The sequence below is a fragment of the Chlorocebus sabaeus genome, chromosome 9 (assembly GCF_047675955.1).
Source record: "Chlorocebus sabaeus isolate Y175 chromosome 9, mChlSab1.0.hap1, whole genome shotgun sequence".
In the NCBI taxonomy this organism is placed as follows: domain Eukaryota; kingdom Metazoa; phylum Chordata; class Mammalia; order Primates; family Cercopithecidae; genus Chlorocebus; species Chlorocebus sabaeus.
Genome location: NC_132912.1, coordinates 75069828 through 75085870, shown reverse-complemented (window position 1 = coordinate 75085870; position 16043 = coordinate 75069828). Strand labels below are relative to the sequence as shown.

General features: G+C 38.8%; 1 pseudogene; it reads right to left on the bottom strand.

Annotated features, from left to right (window-relative positions):
• Positions 1-376: 376 nt before the first annotated feature.
• On the bottom strand, positions 377-5356 carry LOC140712468 (uncharacterized; annotated as a pseudogene).
• Positions 5357-16043: the final 10687 nt, after the last annotated feature.

The following is a 16043-nucleotide window of genomic DNA, read 5'->3' as shown; positions in this document are numbered from 1 at the left end:
AGATCGTGCCCATCCAAATTAAGGGTGGGTCTACCTTTCCCATCCCATTGACTCAAATGGTAATCTCCTTTGCAACACTCTCACAGACACACCCAGGATCAATATTCTGCATCCTTCAATCCAATCAAGTTGACACTCAGTATTAACCATCAAAAGTCCACCCCTTGTCAACTTGAACACATACACACCTCCTGAGATCATACATAATCTTCAAATAAGACAATTATAAGGTCATAATTATGCCTAACATAATACAACTATCCTTCATACAGCTGGAAAGGCACCAATCCCCAATCCAAATGTTATTACATAAAGTTAAAAACACTTAAATGCTAACATGAAGTCAATAAATCTTATATCACATGATAAAGGAAAAAGGAAATAAAATGAAGATATTTTCTTAGTACAAGTGTATGCATGAACAAATATTTTTTTGTTTGTTTGTTTGTTTTGTTTTTGTTTTTGAGACAGAGTCTTGCTCTGTCCCCCAGGCTGGAGTACAGCGGCCGGATCTCAGCTCACTGCAAGGTCCGCCTCCCAGGTTGATGCCATTCTCCTGCCTCAGCCTCCCAAGTAGCTGGGACTATAGGCACCCGCCACCTCTCCTGGCTAGTTTTTTGTATTTTTTTTAGTAGAGATGGGGTTTCACCGTGTTAGCCAGGATGGTCTTGATCTCCTGATATCGTGATCCGCCCATCTCAGCCTCCCAAAGTGCTGGGATTACAGGCTTGAGCCACCACGCCCGGCCAACAAATATGTTTTTAACAAAAGAAGGAGGAAATACTCATGACAATTACAGTCCTCCTTTCTCAACTAGTCACTTGGTTGTGGCTGGCATTGATGACTACCTTCTTCTACGACCCATTCTGTATTCCTTTTGCCTTCAGCAAGCACCTCAGCGGTTTGTGGGGTTTTTTTCCTGGTGGAGTGACCCAAACCTTCATTCCTGAAGGATCTGTCTGGGCCATTTGTAGTCCTGCCTGGATTGGGATGTTGTAGTTTCTTATTGACCTTAATCACAGGGCAAGGTGTTACTAAGACACACCAAAAGGGATCTCCTATATTCCACGCATACTCTTTCTTACTTCCATTATGGAGTAGTAGACAGATTTCATCTTGATAGTCCGGGTCAGTCACCCCAGCCAATAATGTAACTCCCTTCTTAGCCTGTTGACTTAAAGGTAGGAAGAGCCCAAAGTGTCCAGGTGGCAATCTCAACTTCCAATTTAATGGAATTGTTGTGTCTCCTGGTAGGAATGTTCCTCCCTCTGGAACTAAGACCTCTAGGCCAGCAGAACGTAATGTCGTGGGAACAGGAAGCAACAATTTTGTTAGTGAATCACTAGGGGTGATGGTGAGGGGTGTCACTTCCACTTCCACCCCTTGATTCCTGGACCCATGAATCCTGGCTATGGGAGAAGCAGTATCATACATTGGATGCTAATTCAGAGCATACATGGCCTTCCAGAGAACTTTGCCCCAGCTCTGCAAAGTATTGTCACCTAGTTGGCATTGTAATTGTGACTTCAAAAGGTCATACCACCATTCTATCAATCCAGCTGCTTCAAGATAATGTGGAACATGGTAAGACCAGTGAATTCCATGAGCATGAGCCTACTGCCACATTTCTTTAGCTATAAAGTAAGTGCCTTGGTCAGAAGCAATGCTGTGTGGAATACCATGGTGGTAGAAAAGGCATTCTGTGAGTCCATGGATAGTAGTCTTGGCAGAAGCATTGTGTGTAGGATAGGCAAACTCATATCCAGAGTAAGTGTCTATTCCAGTGAGGACAAATCTCTGCACTTTCCATGATGGAAGAGGTCCAATATAATCAACCTGCCAATGAGTAGCTGGCTGGTTACCCCTAGGAATGGTGCCATATTGAAGGTTCAGTGTTGGTCTCTGCTGTTGGCAAATTGGGCGCTCAGCAGTGGCTGTAGCCAGGTCAGCTTTGGTGAGTGGAAGTCCACGTTGCTGAGCCCATGCATAACCTCCATCCCTGCCACCATGGCCACTTTGTTCATGGGCCCATTGGGCGATGACAGAGGTGGCTGGGGAAAGAGGCTGAGTGGTGTCCACAAAACAAGTCATCATATCCACTTAATTATTAAAATCCTTATCTGCTGAGTTCCCCCTTTGGTGAGCACTCACATGGGATACAAATATCTTCACAGTTTTTGACCATTCAGCGAGGTCCATCCACATACCTCTTCTCCAGATTTCTTTGTTACCAATTTTCCAATCACACTTCTTCCAAGTCCCCAACCATCCAGCCAAATCTTTGGCTACAATCCATGAATCAGCATAAAATCTCGTATCTGGTCATTTCTTCCTCCATGCAAAGTGCAAAACCATGTGCAATGCTCAAAGTTCTGCCCACGGGGAAGATTTCTCTTCACTGCTGTCCTTCAAGGAAGTCCTAGAAAGGGGCTGTAGTGCTGCAGCTGTCCACTTTTGGGTGGTGCCTGCATATTGTGGAGAATCAACTGTGAACCAGGCCCTAGTCTTCTCATCCTCTGTCAACTGATCATAGGGAACTACCCATTAGGCCATTGGTGCAGGCTGGGGAGAGAAGGAAGGGTGGCAGGAGTGGAGACCATGGGCATTTGAGCCACTTCTCATGAAACTTAGTTGTGCCTTCAGGATGTGCTCAAGCTCAATCACATATATACCACTTCCATTTGATGATGGAATGCTGCAGTGCATGACCCACTTTATGACTAGATGGGTCATAAAGCATCCAGTTTATGAAAAGCAGTTTAGGTCACATGTTGACTTGATGACCCATAGTCAAACATTCAGTTTCCACCAAAGCCCAGTAACAGATCAAGGGCTGTCTCTCAAAAAGAGAGTAGTTATCTGAAGAAGATGGCAGAGCTTTACTCCAAAATCCTAGAGGCCCCTTCTGTGATTCACTTTGGGGGCCTCCCAAAGGCTCCAAACAGCATCCCTATCTGCCACTGACACCTCAAGCATCATTAGATCTGCTGGGTCATTTGGCCCAAGTGGCAGAGCAGCTTGCACAGCAGCCTGAACCCATTGCAGAGTCTTCTCCTGTTCTGGACACCACCCAAAACTGGCAGCCTTTCAGGTCAATCAATAAATGGGCCTGAGTAACACACCCACATCAGGAATGTATTGCATCCAAAATCCAAGTAGGCCCACTAGGAGTTGTGCCTCTTTCTTGGTTGTAGGAGGGGCCAAATGCAGCAACTTATCCTTCACCTTAGAAGGAACCACATCAACAGGACCCACAACATTGGACCCCTAGAAATTTTACTGAGGTAAAGGGTCCTTGAATTTTAGTCAGATTTATTTCCCATCCTCTTGCACACAAATGTCTCAGCAATAAGTCCAGTGTGTCTGCCACTTCTTGTTCACTGGTTCCAATCAGCATAATATCATCAATGTTATAGACCAGTGTGATATCTTGTGGAAGCAAAAAAGCAATCAAGGTCTCTTCGAAGAAGATTATGACACAAAGCAGGAGAGTTAATATACCCCTGAGGTAGGAGAGTAAAGGTATATTTCTGGCCTTGCCAGTTGAAGGCAAATTGCTTCTGGTGGGCCTTATGGACAGGAATGGAGAAAAAGGCATTTGCCAAATCAATGGCTGCACACCAGATACCAGGAGATATGTTCATTTGCTTAAGCAATGAAACCACATCTGGTACAGCAACTGCAATTGAAGTCACCACTTGGTTAAGCTTATAATTAACCAAGATCCATCTGTCTTCTGCACAGGCCAAATCCGAGGGTTGAATGGAGATGTGAGATGAATCACCACCCTTGCGTCTTTCAAGTCCTTGATGGTGGCACTAATCTCCACAATCTTTCCAGGGATGTGATATTGTTTTTGATTGACTATTTTTCTGGGTAGACTAGCTGTAATGATTTGCATTTGACCTTTCCACCATAATGGCCCTCACTTACTAGTCAGGGAGCCAATGTGGGGGTTGTGCTTGATGCTAAGTACGTCTATGCCAATTATACATTCTGGCACTGGGGAAATGACCACAGGATGAGTCCAGTGACCCACTGGACCCACCATAAGTTGGACCTGAGCTAAAAATCCAGTAATTACCCGACCTCCATAAGCCTCTACTTTAACTGGAGGACAACAGTGATGTTTGGGGTGCCCTGGAATCAATGTCAGCTTAGAGTCAGTGTCTAGTAGTTCCTGAAATGTCTGATAATTTCCCTTTACCCAATGCACAGTTACCCTTGTAAAAGGCTGAGGTCTCCTTGGGGAAGGATGGGAGAAAGATTAACAGCACAAATTGTCAGTAGTGTATTGGGGTCCTTCCTCAAGGGGACCTAACCTCCCCTTCATTCAAGGGGTCATGGGTCTGTAAACTGGCTCAAGTCTGGAAACTGATTGAGGGAATGTGGTTCTCTGTTTTTATGATTCAAATTAGTCTTTTGTCCACTCGACCTGGAAGTTTTCTGCTTATATAAATTAAGTAGGAGTGCAGTAGGTTTCCTATCAATTTCACTTCTAGTCACACTATGATTAATTAGCCAATGCCAGAGCTCTATAGGAGTGAAACTGTTCCACTTGCTGCTTTGCTTCTGCTTTCCATTACAGTAGCTATGCTCACCTTGCCTTTGATGATTGAGTGCTGCCATTTGGCCCCTGCGACCTTGGGATCTAATTATTCCCATTGTATTTAAATTTTCTAGTTGAGTGACTGCTGTTCCCACTGTTAGATCTGACATACAGAGAAGAACAATTACAGGGCTCTTTCAAAGATGCAGGTGCTGTGCTCACAAATCTATTTCACAAAGCATTGGTCAAGGGTATATCTTCTGGACCCTCCCAGCTGGGATGAGGAGGTCTAAAGTGACTAATCCACTCCACCATCCCAATCTCCCTAAGCTTTTGACTCCCATCCTCTACATTAAACCAAGGGAGATCAGGTATTTCCATCTCGCTCACAGTGGGCCATCTTTTAATTCATCTTTCAGCTAACAAGCAAATAAATTATTAGAACCACTTTTAAATCCCCAAGCTGCAACATTAAATGCCGAATCCCTACATACTGGGCCCAAATCAATAAATTCAGCCTGATCCATCTCTGTTCCTTCCACCATTATCCTGTACCCTTAATAGCCATTCCTATGTCTGTTCTCCAGATTTCTGCTTGTATAAATTAGAAAACTCATGCACATCTTTTCAAGTGTGGGCCACACTCTGAACCTCACCTCTAGGGACCTGCCAGGACTTTAGTCTAGCTATAAGTCTAGAAGCAAATAGGAATGTTGGAGGTGGCTCCTGAAGAAAATCAACATTGTCCTGCCTGGCAGCTGCCTCAGGGGAGGATATCATTGTTGCCTTAGGAAGCACAGAGCTCATCTCCTCGGAAAAAAGTAGAAAGGCTGATAGCAGCATGGGTCAGGGAGGGGATGTTGCCACTACTGGGGGTGGGAAAGCTGCTTCTTTTGGCAAAAAAAGGTTCATCAGAGTTCACAACTCAGTATCCCCAGCTTCATCAAGGTCCTCCCACACATCCCCATTCCAAGTAGCAAGGTCCCATTTCTTTCTAATCAATGCCCTCACTTTAACAGTAGATACCTGGTGAGGCTGTGCATGCACCTTTCATTGAAGGTCAACTGCTCACATGATAAGAGCTTGTCTCTGATTTTCCACAATTTTACCTTTTTCTCTACAGGAGATAAGACTCTTACTCAGCAACCTTAGCAGATTTGAAGCTCAGTGTCTGCTTCTGAAGCTGGGAATTAGAATCCCTGAGTTCATTATTTTCTTTCATCCTTTTTCCAGTTAACTTAGAAGCAACCAACCAACTTCATTATATTCCTTGGTTCTCCACATACAGTCAAAGTTATTACGTATAGAGTCACTAAACTCCTTGCCTCTCACAAGCAGTGAATCAGGAGTGTCAAATGCATTTATTTTGCATAACTCTCTAAACAGTTCATGCCAAGGATTATCAGTATTCTCCATGCTAATAGAAATAGAGTCCTTAGCATTTTTTAGTTTAATCATATTAAGCAGCGAACTCCAGAAACCCTAAAAGCACAAAGAGAACTCCATCCTTAATACTCTACTCCTCTAGAACTACTCCTGTATCAAAATTGGCTTTAGTCAGGGTTCTCTATTGCATCCCTCAATCCAATCAAGTTGACATTTCACCATCACACCAACCATGACCAGATAAGGGCAACTTAATATTGAAACTTTCTCAGTGTGAATACTGCACTGGTTTGCCAATGGTTAGATTGGCAACTATGATGAAACTTTCTGAAATGAGATTGCCAGTCTTTCTGAAACTAAATTAAATGGTTTTGATAACACAGTCATGTACCTTGTATCAATGTTTTAGTCAAGGACAGACTGCATATATGAGGTTGTTCCATAAGATGATAATGGAGCTGAAAGTTTCTTTTTTTTTTTTTTAATTTATTTATTATTATTAAACTTCAAGTTGTAGGGTACATATGCACAACGTGCAGGTTTGCTACATATGTATACTTGTGCCATGTTGGTGTGCTGCACCCATCAACTCGTCATTTACATCAGGTATAACTCCCAATGCAATCCCTCCCCCCTCCCCCCTCCCCATGATAGGCCCCGGTGTGTGATGTTCCCCTTCCCGAGTCCAAGTGATCTCATTGTTCAGTTCCCACCTACAAGTGAGAACATGCGGTGTTTGGTTTTCTGTTCTTGTGATAGTTTGCTAAGAATGATGGTTTCCAGCTGCATCCATGTCCCTACAAAGGACACAAACTCATCCTTTTTTATGGCTGCATAGTATTCCATTGTGTATATGTGCCACATTTTCTTAATCCAATCTGTCACTGATGGACATTTGGGTTGATTCCAAGTCTTTGCTATTGTGAATAGTGCTGCAATAAACATACGTGTGCATGTGTCCTTATAGCAGCATAATTTATAATCCTTTGGGTATATACCCAGTAATGGGATGGCTGGGTCATATGGTACATCTAGTTCTAGATCCTTGAGGAATCGCCATACTGTTTTCCATAATGGTTGAACTAGTTTACAATCCCACCAACAGTGTAAAAGTGTTCCTATTTCTCCACATCCTCTCCAGCACCTGTTGTTTCCTGACTTTTGAATGATCGCCATTCTAACTGGTGTGAGATGGTATCTCATTGTGGTTTTGATTTGCATTTCTCTGATGGCCAGTGATGATGAGCATTTTTTCATGTGTCTGTTGGCTGTATGAATGTCTTCTTTTGAGAAATGTCTGTTCATATCCTTTGCCCACTTTTGGATGGGGTTGTTTGTTTTTTTCTTGTAAATTTGTTTGAGTTCTTTGTAGGTTCTGGATATTAGCCCTTTGTCAGATGAGTAGATTGCAAAAATTTTCTCCCATTCTGTAGGTTGCCTGTTCACTCTGATGGTAGTTTCTTTTGCTGTGCAGAAGCTCTTTAGTTTGATGAGATCCCATTTGTCAATTTTGGCTTTTGCTGCCGTTGCTTTTGGTGTTTTAGACATGAGAACTACAAACCACTGCTCAGTGAAATAAAAGAGGACACAAACAAATGGAAGAACATACCATACTCATGGATAGGAAGAATCAATATCGTGAAAATGGCCATACTGCCCAAGGTAATTTATAGATTCAATGCCATCCCCATCAAGCTACCAATGAGCTTCTTCACAGAATTGGAAAAAACTGCTTTAAAGTTCATATGGAACCAAAAAAGAGCCCGCATCTCCAAGACAATCCTAAGTCAAAAGAACAAAGCTGGAGGCATCACGCTACCTGACTTCAAACTATACTACAAGGCTACAGTAACCAAAACAGCATGGTACTGGTACCAAAACAGAGATATAGACCAATGGAACAGAACAGAGTCCTCAGAAATAATACCACACATCTACAGCCATCTGATCTTTGACAAACCTGAGAGAAACAAGAAATGGGGAAAGGATTCCCTATTTAATAAATGGTGCTGGGAAAACTGGCTAGCCATAAGTAGAAAGCTGAAACTAGATCCTTTCCTTACTCCTTATACGAAAATTAATTCAAGATGGATTAGAGACTTAAATGTTAGACCTAATACCATAAAAATCCTAGAGGAAAACCTAGGTAGTACCATTCAGGACATAGGCATGGGGAAAGTTTCTTATTGCCTAGTGACACTATAGCTGTTGTAATGTCATAGCATCTTACATTATCTTTTCTATGTTTATATGTGTTTGGATAAACAAGTATTTACCATTGTGTTATGATTGCCCACAGTGCTCAATACAGTACCATGCTGTACAGGTTTGTAGCCTGGAGGCTATAATGTATAGCATAGCTATGTAGTAAGCTATACCATCTAGGTAAGAACACGCTAAGATGTTCACACAATAATGAAATCGCCTAAGGATGCGTTTCTCAGAAATGCATATATCCCCATTGTTAAGTGATGCGTGATTGTATTACTTAATAGTATCATTTAGAGACGTAAGTTGGTCAACACTTGCAATGTACTCAAAGTTACATATATCATGGTGTTCAATAATGACTGGAATATGGATAAGTGAAATTTTATATGAATGTAGAAGCTATATTTTTATACTCTCTCACCATGTATTCCAGATAATTTTTCTAGCTCGTTGAAATGCTTTGTAAAAATAAATCTAATGTTTGATCAATATTTCATAACATGGATTGAGCATAATTGTTTAACCATTCCTCTGTTGAATATTTCATTTGGGTTCCAAATGTTTTACTATGCAAATACCATACTAGCATAAATATTGTGACTGGGTTTTGGATTTTTTTTCCCTAGAAGTGAGTTATTCAACTGCAAGTATCAGTTCAAAAATGAACAATTTAGAGGCCTTTGGCACATATTTCCAAATTGCTTCATGAAAAAATTGAATAAACTTCCATTAACAAATAGTAGATAATAGCCTCATTCATACTTGACATCATCAAATATTATCATATTTTGTTTTGCTCATTTCATAGTAAGGATTTTGTTTATTGCCAGTGATATTGAACATATTTGTATTATTAGATTTTGTATTTTCTCTTTTTTTGTCTTTTTTCAGATTTTTTTATTGGTATCTGCATGTGTGATGGTTGTAAATTAGGAGTTTCCTATCCTTGGTTCACAGAGATAAATTATGAGAAAACTATTATGACTTACTTTATTAGCAATAAATTCATAGATACAGAAACAAATGGAGAGATATGGAAGAAAACAGTAAGATCTAAATGTAAATATTCTCTTTAGCTTCTAGGAATGTGGAAGCTCCTACTCCCCAGACACTTCCCTGTCTTGGAATTACCATAGACTTTTCAGAGGGAAGTTTGATCAACAGTCTCCCAACAAAGTAGAGAGGAGACAAATTTTAATCTAATATTGGAAAATAAAATTGAATTATTGGGTATGAACACACAGGATACAGTTTTGACAGAAATTTCTCATAAAAATATTTATGATTTTGTGACACAATAGATTTCAAGCACTTTCATATTCATGGTATCATTCAATATTTATAAAAATCTTAGAGTACAGAAAAAGAAGTGGACAGGGAATATACACAACAGTGTGAATCCATGTAGCTTATGGAATTATGGAATATTTCATTTTTCATGTTGTGAGATGTGATGTTTCCAGAAAGATAGTGGCACACTATGGAGAGAAAAAGGAAAGACTGTATAGGTAAACATGAAAATGTTTACCTTTCACTGAACCCACTGCTGTACCCTTCTTCAAGGAGAAAAAGAAGATGTGAAGGGAAAATTCTTTTTTGCATTTCATAAGAATATTAGTATCCAGGATGAATAAGCAGAGATCTGGGCCTTGGAGATCTGTACCAGTGGAAACACCTTGGTCTGATTCAGTGAATTACCTTGGCACTAGTAATGGCACTAGGACCAAAGGCTGCCATATCACTGCCTGGCTGATGCTAATATCAATGATGATGGGATAACTTCAACTTAATCAGGATTAAAGTGTGTCTGTGATGGAGGATTAACAGCAGAGAGCCGCTGAAGCAATGGCCCTTTGTTGCAGCTGGCACCTCTATGGAGCTATGGTAGCCAGTGGCCACATAGTTCTAGTTTGGCTAACTCCAAAAGAGCAGGGGAACCATAACATTTTTCATGGACAGGGCTAAGACACTCCTGGAGGACTTCCTAAATTATCTTGGAAAGAGGAACTTTGTAAGGGCCAAAGTTCCATCCAGCCAGAGGCATCAAGAGCTGTTATAATTTCAGCATTGTAGTAATCATTTCACAGAGTATATGCACAGCTAAAAATAATGCCCTTAATTTCTTCTCTCACACACAATGGTTTATTTCAATTATCTACATTTGTGCTAAGTAGCCCCTCCTCATGGACATGGTTGATTGGAACAGAGAGGATATCTGACACAAACCATGCAGGTCAGTGGTAATGTAAGCCAGGAAACTGTGTGCTTTCTACCTTTCATTCCCTGTGTAAACTAAATAGCAGAGAAGACAGCTTTTCAGAGAATGAAGAATGACACATCCTTTTGGTTCGCTGGGATCCCAGGCTCCTGACAACTGCTTCTGGCCTTTCATAGTTCAGCAGCACCCTGCTTTTGAAATCTAAAATCTTTAGTTTTCTTAAAAATCTAGGATTACAATAGCTCTAGCTGGCTAATTTTTGGGGAAACAATGTGGTTCCAACTAATTATATATTAATGTTAATGACATCTATTATATTTTCGTTATATCCCCATGCACATACACATTGTGTTCATTGAATTCTTCTCTCATAAAATAGGAACCTCACTTCTTAGAATTTTTAGAATTAAGCCCATGTTTTGAACATGGAAACAGTTCTCATTTAAAACTTTTTAATTTTTAACTTGTATGGATACATAGTAGATATATTGATGGAGTACATGAGTGTTTTCATACAGGCATGCAATGCATAATAATCACATAAGAGTAAATGGAGTATCCATCATCTCAAGCACTTATCCTTTGTTCATGCTATAAACAATCCAGTTATATCTTTTTTTTTTTTTTTTTTTTGAGATGGAGTCTCGCTCTGTCGCCCAGGCTGAAGTGCAGTGGCGCAAACTCGACTCACTGTAACCTCCGTCTCCTAGGTTCAAGCAATCATTCAGCCTCAGCCTCTCGAATAGCTATGACTACAGGCATGTAGTACCACAACCGGCTTTTTGTATTTTTAGTAGAGATGGGGTTTCACCATGTTGACCAGCCTGGTCTCAGACTCCTTACCTCAAGTGATTCTCCAGCCTCAGCTTCCCAAAGTGCTGTATTACAGGAATGAGCCACCGTGCCCAGCTCAGTTATATATAGTCTTTTCATTATTTTGAAATGTACAGTAAATCATTATTGGCTGTAGTCACCTGTTGTGAGACCAAATACTAGATCTTATTCATTCTATCTAATTACATATTTGTACCCGTCAACCTTCCCCATTTCCCCTGCTTCACTACCCTTCCCAGCCTCTGGTACCTATCATTCTACTCTATATCTCCAAGAGTTCAAGTGTTTTAATTTTTAGCTCCCACAAATAAGTGAGAACATGTAAAACTTGTCTTTCTGTGCCTGGCTTATTTTATTTAACATAATGACCTCCAGATTTGTCCATGTTGTTGCAGATGACAACATCTCATTCTTTTTAAGGCTGAATAGTACTCCATTATGTATAAGTGATACATTTTCTTTATCCATTCACCTGTTGAATAAAACTTAGGTTGCCTCCAAATCTTGACTATTGGGAATAGTGCTGCAATAAACACGGCAGTGCAGATATCTCTTCAGTATACCAATTATCTTTCTTTTGTGTATATGCCTAGCAGTGGCATTGCTGGCTCATATAAAAGTTCTATTTTTAGTTTTCTGCAGAACCTCCAAACTGTTCTCCATAGAAGTTGTACTAACTTATATTCCCACAAACAATATTCAAGAGTTCCCTTTTCTCCACATCTCCTCGAGCACTTGTTATTGTCTGTTTTTTGAAAAAATAAAAGACATTTTAACTGGTATGAGATATCTCATTGTAGTTTTGACTTGGATTTCTCTGATGGTCAATGACGTTGAGCACTTTTTCATACAACTGTTTGCCATTTGTGTCTTCTTTTGAGAAATGTCTATTCAGATTTGTTGCCCAATTCTAATTGGATTATTAGATTTTTTTTTCCTATAGAGTTGTTTGGGCTCCTTATATATTCATGTTATTAATCCCTTGTCGAATAGATAGTTGGCAAATATTTTCTATGGGTTGCTGCTGCTTCTTCTTTTTTTTTTTTTTTTGTGCGGAAGCTTTTTATCTTGATGTGATTTCATTTGTCTATTTTTGCCTTGGCTGCTTGTGCTTGCAGGGTGTTACTCAAGAAATCTTTCCCCAGTCCAATGTCATGGAAAGCTTCCCCAAAGTTTTCTTTTAGCAGTTTCATAATTTGAGGTCTTAGATTTAAGTCTAATCCATTTTGATTTGATTTTTGTATATAGTGAAAGAGTGGATTTAGTTTCATTCATCTGCATATGGATATCCAGTTTTCCCCGCACTATTTACTGGAGTCTGTCCTTTCCCCAATGTATGTTCTTGGTCCCTTTATCACAAATTAGTTTATGTAGGAATATGGATTCATTTCTGGGTTCTACATTGTGTTTCATTGGTCTATGTCTACTTTTATACCAGTATAATCCTGTTTTGGTTACAATAACTCTCGTATTATTTGAAGTCAGTTAATGTAATTCCTTCAGTTTTGTTCTTTTTGCTCAGTTTAGCATTGTTTTCTATTTCTGTGGAAAATATCATGGGTATTTTTTCTTTTTTTTTTTCTTTTTCTTTTTTTTTTTTTTGGAGACAGAGTCTCGCTCTGCCGCCCAGGCTGGAGTGCAGTGGCCGGATCTCAGCTCACTGCAAGCTCCGTCTCCCGGGTTTACGCCATTCTCCTGCCTCAGCCTCCCGAGTAGCTGGGACTACAGGTGCCCGCCACCTCGCCCGGCTAGTTTTTTGTATTTTTTTTTTTTTTTTTTTTTTTTTTTTAGTAGAGACGGGGTTTCACCGTGTTAGCCAGGATGGTCTCGATCTCCTGACCTCGTGATCAGCCCGTCTCGGCCTCCCAAAGTGCTCGGATTACAGGCTTGAGCCACTGTGCTCGGACATCATTGGTATTTTAAAATAGATTACATTGGATATGTAGATTGCTCTAGGTAGTACAGACATTTTAACAATGTTGATACTTACAATCCACGACCACGAAATATCGTGTGTGTGTGTGTGTGTGTGTGTGTCCTCTTCAATTTCTTTCATCATTGTTATATGGCTTTCATTGTAGAGATCTTTCCTTCTTTGGTAAGTTAATTTCTAGTTATTTAATTATATTCGTAGCTATAGTTTTAACGTTTGTGAATGGTGTTACTTTCTTAATTTGTCTTTTACACTGTTCAGCATTGGTGTATAGAAATGTTACTAATTTTTTTAATGCTGATTTTTCTTATCCTGCAACATTACTGAATTTATTCATGAATTCTAATAGTTTTTGGTGGTATCATTAGGTTTTTCCAAATTTAAGATTGTATAATCTGCAAACAAGGATAATTTGACTTCATCCTTTCTAATTTGGATGCCTTTATTTCTTTCTCTTGTCTGATTGCTCTAGCGAAGACTTTCAGTTCTTTGTTCAAAAACAGTGGTGAAAGTGGGCATCATTGTTGGGTTCCAGAGCTTAAAAGAAAGGCTTTCAGTTTTTGCCCATTCACTATGGCACTATTGGTCATATACAGCTTTTACTGTGTTGAGGTATCTTCCTTCCATACACAGTGTTTGGAGGGTTTTTATTATGAAAAGATGTTGAACTTTATCAAATGAGTTTTCAGCACCAGTTGAAATGATCATATGGTTTTTTTCCATTATTTTATTGATATGATGTATCACAATGATTGATCTGTACATATTGAACATCCTCGCATCCCTGTGATAAATCCCACGTGGTCATGATGAACAATCTTTTTAATGTGCTGTTGACCTCAGTTTGCCAGTATTTTCTTGAGGATTTTTGCATCAGTGTTCATCAGGAATACTGTCTTGTCATTTTCTCTTTTGATGTGTCTTTATCTAGTATTAGTAACAGGGAAATATTAGCCTTGTGGAAATAGTTTGGAACTATTGCCTCCTCATCTATTTTTGGAATAGTTTGAATAGGATTGGTACTAGTTCTTTAAATGTTTGGTAATTTAGGTCCCAAGCTTTTGTTTGCTATGAGTTTTTTGGGGTTTTTTTGGTTTTTTTTGTTTGTTTTGTTTTTTTGTTTTTAATTACAGCTTCAATTTTGTTACTTGTTATTGGTATATTTGGGCATTGGATTTTTTTATGGTTCAATCTTGGTAGGTTGTATGTTTCTAGGAATTTATCCATTTCTTCTTGGTTATCCAATATATTGGCATATACTTGCTCATAGTAGCCTCTAATGAGCCTTTGAATTTCTGCAGTATTGATTGCAGTGTTTCCCGTTACATCTCCTACTTTATTTTTGGAGTCTTTTCTCCTGTTTTCTTAGTCTGGTTTACTTTAAAATCTTTACTTTAAAAAAACCCAACTTTTCATTTCATTGGTTTTTATATTGTTTTCTTTCTTTTAATTTCAATTATTTATTCACTAATCTTTAGTATTTCTTTACTCTTACTAATGCTGGGTTTGAATTGCTCTTGCTTTTCTAGTTATTTATGATGCATTCTTAGGTTATTTGAACTTTTTCTACTTTGCTGACATAGGCACTTATAGCTACAAACTTCTCTTTTAGCACTATTTTGCTGTATTCCATGGGTTTTGGTATGTTGTGTTTCCATTACCATTTGTTTCAAAGAAATTTTAATGTCTAATTTCTTCATTGACCCACTGATCATTCAGGAAATTAAAGTTGTTTAATTTACATGTGTGTACACTTTCCAAAATTCCTTTTATTATTGATTTCTAGTTTTATTTCATTGTGGTCAGAGAAGATACTTAATATAATTTCAATTTTTTGAATGTTGTAAGACTTGTTTTGTGGCCTAACATATGATCTATCCTTGAGACTGATCCATGTGCTTAGGAAAAGAATGTGTATTCTGCAGCAATTGGATGAAATGTTCTATAAATATCTACTAGGCCATTTTGGTCTATAGTGCATATTAAGTACAACGTTTCTTTTGTAAGTTTCTGTCTGGATGATCTGTCCAATGCTGAAAGTGTGATGTTGAACTCTCCAGCTATTACTGTATTAAGGTCTGCATCTCTCTTTAGCTGTAATAATATTTGCTTTATATATGGCTGCCCCAGTGTTAGGCACATATGTATTTACTATTGTTCTATCATGTTGCTGAATTGACTCCTTTGTCATTACATAATGACCTTCTTTGTTTCTTTTTATACTGTATGTCTTGAAATCTATTTTATCTGACATAAGGATAGCTACTTCTGCTCTTTTTTGGTTTCCATTGGCATGGAATATCTTTTTCCATCCTTTTATTTTCAGTCTATGTGTGTCTTTATACTCATCACATTAGTGGTTAACATACCACAATTACAATATTATAATTTTCTGTGTTTCTCTGTGCATTTATTACTACCAGTTTTTTTTTTTACCTTCGGATGATTTCTTATTGCTCATTAATGTTGTTTTGTTTCAGATTGATGAACTCCCTTTAGCATTTCTTGTAGGACAGGTCTGGTGTTGATGAAATCCCTTAGCTTTTGTTTGTTTGAGAAAGTCTTTATTTCTCCTTCTTGTTTGAAAGATATTTTTGCCAGATACATTATTCCAGGGTGAAAGCTTTTTTTTTTTTTTTTTTCCCTTTAGCACTTTAAATATGTCATGCCACTCTCTCCCGTCCTGTAATGTTTCCACTGAGAAATCTGTTGTCAGATGTATTGAAACTTCACTATACATTACTTGTTTCTTTTTTATTGTTGTTTTTCTTTATCCTTGACTTTTGGAATTTTTATTATTAAATGTCTTGAGGTTGTCTTATTTGAGTTCAATCTGCTTGGTGTTCTATAACCTTATATTTGAATATTCATATATTTCTCTAGGTTTGGGAAGTTCTCTTTTATTATCCCTT